This window comes from Mandrillus leucophaeus, unplaced genomic scaffold, assembly GCF_000951045.1.
Source record: "Mandrillus leucophaeus isolate KB7577 unplaced genomic scaffold, Mleu.le_1.0 Scaffold2360, whole genome shotgun sequence".
Classification (NCBI taxonomy): Eukaryota; Metazoa; Chordata; class Mammalia; order Primates; family Cercopithecidae; genus Mandrillus; species Mandrillus leucophaeus.
Genome location: NW_012102433.1, coordinates 607 through 6,963, shown reverse-complemented (window position 1 = coordinate 6,963; position 6,357 = coordinate 607). Strand labels below are relative to the sequence as shown.

General features: G+C 33.7%; 1 long non-coding RNA gene across 1 annotated transcript; it reads right to left on the bottom strand.

Annotated features, from left to right (window-relative positions):
- Nucleotides 1–1,292: 1,292 nt before the first annotated feature.
- On the bottom strand, nt 1,293–5,894 carry LOC105541254. The gene is made up of 3 exons (XR_001006319.1): nt 5,775–5,894; nt 3,036–3,552; nt 1,293–1,769 (listed from the first exon to the last, which is right to left on the bottom strand). It is a non-coding gene; the product is annotated as an uncharacterized LOC105541254 (long non-coding RNA).
- Between the last annotated feature and the right edge of the window lie 463 nt (nt 5,895–6,357).

Genomic DNA, 6,357 nt, shown 5'->3' with positions numbered 1-6,357 from the left:
AGCCACCAGCTGCATTTAGTTGTTTACATTTAAATTAATTAGAATACCATAAAATTTATCCCTACCGGGGGCTTGGGAGGAAAGGGAGAATGAGGAGTTATTGCTTAATGAGTACAGAGTTTCAGTTTGGGGTGAAAATTTTTTTGGAAACACATAGTTTTGATGATTGCACAACATTTTGAATGTAATTAATGCATCTGAATTTTATGTTTAAAATGGCAAAGCTTATTACTTATGCTTTTACCACAATAAAACATTATAAAATTAATCACAGAACCAAAACTCTAAAACCATTTTTAAAAATTGTATAAATTTAAGGAGTCCAAGTGCAATGTTGTTATGTGGGTATATTGTGTAGGAGTGAAGTCTGGGCTTTTAGTGTGTTTATCGCTGGAACAATGTACACTGAATCCACTAAGTAATTTCTCATCACCCTTTCCCCTCCCACCCTCTCACCCTTCTGAGTCTACAGTGTCTTATCATTTTACTCTCTTTGTTCATGTGTACACATTATATATTTCCCATTTTTAAGTAAGAACATGCAGTATTTGATTTTATGTTTCTGAATTGCAAAACCATAAACTCTTAGAATAAAAAATAGCAATAAATCTTCATGGCCTTGGATTTGGCAATAGTTTCTTAGATATGGCACCAAAAGCACAGTGATAAAAGAAAATGTACTGGGCTTCATCAAAATGAGAAACATTTGTGTTTCAAAGGACATAACAAAGAAAATAAAAGGACAGCCAGAAAAGTGGAGAAAATGTTTGCAACATATATATTTGATTAGAAATCTGTATCCAAAATGCACAAAAAACTTTTACAACTCAACAGTAAACAGAAAAAATACGTAAAAATAGGCAAAATATTTAAATAGGCATTTTTTGTGAAGAAGATATGAGTGTCCAATAAGTGCATGAAGAAAAGCGTAACATCACAAGCTATCAAGAAAACACAAAATCAAAACCACAAGGAGATACCACTTAACACCCACTAGTGTACCCACAATAAAAAATGACAAACAGCTGGACGCGGTGGCTCACGCCTGTAATCCCAGCACTTTAGGAGGCTGAGGCGGGCAGATCACGAGGTCAGGAGATTGAGACCATCCTGGGTAACATGGTGAAACCCCGTCTCTACTAAAAAATACAAAAAGTTAACCGGACGTGGTGGCGGGTGCCTGTAGTCTCAGCTACTCGGGAGGTTGATGCTGGAGGATGGCATGAACCCGAGAGGCGGAGCTTGCAGTGGGCTGAGATCACTCCACTGGACTCCAGCCTGGTGAGGCCGTAGAGAAATTAAATCTTTCATACATTGCCGGTGGGAAAGTAAAATAGCACACACTTTGAAAAACTGTGAGGTGATTGCTGAAAAGGTTGTGCATAGGTACTTTATGACCCAGCAATTCCATTCCTACGTACATACCCAAGATAAATGAAAACTTATGAATGAAACGTACGAAAGCTTGTTTCTAAATATTATAGCAGTATTATCATAATTCTGAATAATGCATACTAAATCGAAGGGATATTAAAAGTAATATTGTAGAAATAAAGTTAAAATATAAAATTTTTACCAGAGACTGATTTACCTGATTCAAATTACTTCTTACAGTCTGCAATTTCATATTTTGTATATTCGGAGAGCCAGTTCACGTTGCTTCACTTGTAACTTTTTCTTACGTTGCTCTTCGATTCTTCCTAATTCTTGCCTAATTTTTTCATTTACTATATTGACATTTCTTCTCTTCTTCTTGGTTTAAAGTCAATCTGCCATTAAATATACTTATATTGAAATTCATTTTGTTAGAAAATAGAATTCACTTTGAGATCTACTTCTTCCTATATTGGTTTATTATTCCAAAAAAATTCCTGTATTCTTGAATATTTTTTTCCTTTCTAGTTCTGAGGTATTTACTTTATTACTAGACTCTCTTCCAAATGACACACATACCTGAAAAATAGTGAGAAAAGAACATCTTCTAGTTAAAATGTTCTGTAACTAGTAACTTCAACAACTGTTATGGAAAAGAATACAGGAAGCTATCCAGTAAATTTATAAGCTGAAAAGTATTATTTTAAAAATATAACTGTCAAAATTACTCCTCAATGTGGACAGATCATTTAGAGTTAACCAATTAAAATGACATGACTTTTGTAAACAAGTTTACAGAATTATTAGACATAAATATTCATCTTTATAAAATAAGGCAAGTATCCCTAAAAATAATTATAATATTAAAATCTGAGACTAGGCTAAATAATCTAACATCTATTTTCCCATATATCTTTTGTTTCTTTTTTTAGTAATAATTTAAATGTATCTTGCTGATTACTATATATTTTATCAACAAATTTTAAATCTCTTTTAGAATAAGACAGAATATAATATTTAATTAAACAACAAAAATAATATGTATTTTTAACATGAACTCTGAATTAATTTTATTTATGTAGGAGAGAGAGATATTGAATATGCTAATCATAAATTACTCTATATTTTTCTTTATACTCCATGCATATTAAGATTACGAGTGTATAATTAAAAGAAAATGATTATTGGGGGTAGAGGAATGGCCATTTCACACTCTCTTTGTTGAACTATGAATGAATATAAATTTTCGTGAGAACAATTAAGAAGTAATGAACAAAGAACTTCTTAAAAACTTCCTATAACTTAACCAAATATTTTTATATTGAAGAATTTATTCCAAGTCAATAATTAGAATGGTAGAAAAAGACTTACTTGCAGTTATGCCTTGCAACACTTATTATAACACACAAAAAATTAAAAATAAGAAAATTTAACTTGTTAGGTTAATAATGGGGTTTCCAAATAATGGCCTTCTATATAGCCATTAAAAATGTGATTTAAATAAATATGCATTTAATTATCAGGAGAAGTATTCACAGTTAAAAACTTGTATTATTTAAAAGAATTTGACACTCTATAAGACAGATATATTTTTCTCCAGTTAAACCTCAGAAGGTAAGTCAGCTAGTACAAAAAGCATCCTATATACTAGTATGTTATACCTCACCCTACAGAGCTCTTGTTTCCATTTAATTTTTTGATTCTCTGTGATTTTATTTCTTTTGCTTCTGATCGTTCCTTTTGTAGTACACAAAGCTTCTTTTTCATTTGTTTCATTTTTGCTATAAGTTGTTCACAGGGACTTTTTTTTTTTTTTGACAGAGTCTTGCTCTGTCGCCCAGGCTGGAGTGCAGTGGTGCGATTTCCTCTTAACTGCAAGCTCCGCCTTCCGGGTTCACGTCATTCTCCTGCCTCAGCCTCCCGAGTAGCTGGGACTACAGGCACGCGCCACCACGCCTGACTAATTTTGTTTTTACATTTTTAGTAGAGACGGGGTTTCACTGTGTTAGCCAAGATGGTCTTGATCTCCTGACCTCATGATCCGCCCGCCTCAGCCTCCCAAAGTGATGGGATTACAGGCCTGAGCCAAGGCGCCCGGCCCACAGGGATATTTTTTAAGTTCCCTTGCTTTTTCACAAGAAAGAACTGCATCCAAGATTTTTGATAGGCTAGTTGAATCTGTCTCAAGGAGGAGATAGAAATAAAATATATTAGTACTTTTGGGACATAAAGAACCGCATATTTCAACAATCACTAATTCATACACTGAACAAATATATATTGATTGCCTACCATGTGGAAGGCATTATACTAAGCTCTGCAGATTAAACAGAAAAAAAGAAAAAAAGAAAAAAAAAAAAAAACTCTGCCCTTCCTTAACTTAAAATGTGCTGAAAGACAAAGCCCCAGAAAAGTGACAATTATAAATTCAGATAGATACTATAAGAAAACAGACTGCTAAGAATTAGATCTATACTAGGCTCCTGGAAAATTCCCCTGAGGAATGTATAGCTACACTGAGGAATGAAGACTGAAAAGGAAGCAGTTGAGCAAACAGGGAAGGAAAGCATTTTAGCCAGTGTGTGGCATGTGCTGAAGCTCTAGTGTAGTCTGCCTCTAGCCAAGAGAGAACAACAGGTACTGATTTTTCTTTGTAGCTAAAATAAATAAAATCAAAACACACAAAATACATTAAACAATTTTTTAGACACTGGACATTAGGCAAAGAAGATAATAATCCCTGAAAAACAGAAAAAAAAGGAAAGTTTTATGAAGTTTCAGCTTCCTACCTTGACAGAGATTCCAAGACATGACACAGGAAGAAAAAACTGAGGTGGGATCTACCAGACTCTCTTGGTTACATTGATGAAGCTTAGTGTCTGGTAAAACCAAAACAGACAGACATTATAGAACAAACACTGAGGAGGAGCTAGAGGTACAGAGGCAACGGCAAGAAATCCCTGTAAACCCCCTGTCAGTATTCAGCAAAATTTTGAACATTGCATGTGAGCTAGAAAACTACCTAAGGGGGTGGGGGGTGGCTTATAAAATTAGAGGAAATCACACCTGGTGCTTGCACAGTGCCAAGAAGTGTGTCTATTTTTATAGATTTGCCTGGGAAAACCCAGACTTCATGGGAAAATGAATAGTCAGAAAGGCCTTGCCTCAGGTGTGGGGAGTTAGCTCATACCATAAAAAGCAAAAATGAAAAGGATCAAGCTGTTTATAAGTAACTCAACTCTATTCTACTATAAAAATCAAGAAGATAAGTAAAGCACAGAAGATACTTTTAAAAACCAAATTGCACTTGTAGAGATACAAGTTACAATGCCGGAGATGAAAGCTGCACTGAGTAGATATGAGCATAGATTAATTCGCCATCACGAAAGAAAAGATGCACAAATTTGAGACACTAGTGAACTATGAGCAAACTTCCAGCAGATAATATATAAGTCCCCAAAGAGGTAGAAGGAGAGGCAGAAAAAAAATTTGAGGAAAAATTGGCTAAATATATTCTAAACTTAACGAAAGTCATAATCCCACAGATCTAGGCTGGGATCTGGCTGACAGAAAAGAAATGAAAATATATGATTGTAATTTCTTATACCATCTATGTTATGATATAATATTACTTGAAGGTGGGCTGTGATGAGGTAAATTCATACACTATATATCCTAAAGCAACTACTAAGACAGCAAAGAGTTATACCTAATACCAAATAAGCTTATACCAAAAAAGATATGACAAAATTATAAAGAAATGTAAAACTAGATTAGTAACTAAAAATGTTATACATGTATAGATACGTAACTAAATCATAAAAATTACTAAACTAGTCTGAAGGAAGCAGAAAAAGGAAAAAAGCAAAGCAAATAAGATCTGGGACTAATAGAAATCAAACAGCATGATGACAGACAACTCTAATCATATCAATAATTACATTATAAATTAAAGTGGTCTAAAGACCTCTGCTCAAAGGCGGATTTTCAGAATGGATAAAAAAGCAAGACTTACATGTATAATGCCTAAAAGAAATAAACTTTAAATATTAAAACAAAAATTGGTTAAAAGATGAAACAAGATACACTACACTAACACTTGATAAAAGAAGGCTGAGGAAGAGTATTAATACCAAAGTACATTTCATAGCAAAAATATTACCAGCAATGAACAAGGTCATTTTATAGTGACAAATGGTTCAATTAATCAGGAAAACGTAACAGTCCTAAATATTGATGTACATAATAACATAAATGCTTCAAAATACATGATACAAAAATTTATAGAACTGCAAAAGAAATGGACAAATTCCCAAGTATAGTCTAAAATTTCTAAACCCCTTACTCAAGTGGTATAATGAGGCAGAAAATTCTGGAAAAGTGTTGGCATGTGTACTCACCAGTCTAGACATTTTCCCACCCCTGTGTATGTATGCTGCTTTAGTTACAAAAAGTTAGGTAGGATCTTCGGGAGATTTCTTCTTGGATACCAGAAATATCAACCACATCAACAGTATACCTAATAATTCTAAAATAATTCTTTTGAACAGATTACCAGTAAAGAACTTGTAAGTTAAATCCAGTAGGCCTTTCAGTAATTTTACTGCTTGAAATTCTCACACTTAAAAGATATTTGCAACATCACTTTCTCTGACTGCTCTCCTACTTTTCATTAGCCACTGTTCAGTCACCTTTACCAAGTCCTTTGACTCTTGTGAAATTTTGATATTCCCAGAGTTTTGTCAATGACTTTATTTTCATTCTACATCTACTACATCATGGAAAAGCTCATTGAGATCTATGGCTTTGCCTAATAATTATAATAAAATTATTCTAAACCTGCATCTTCAACCAGAGTTCTATCTCCAGCTAGAAATGCCTATAATCCCATTACCTACTGAAAGTATCCCACATGAATTTTTCACTGAACTCAATATGTAAAGAAAACTGTTGGGCTGTCCCATGACTGTTTGCACTTCTCTG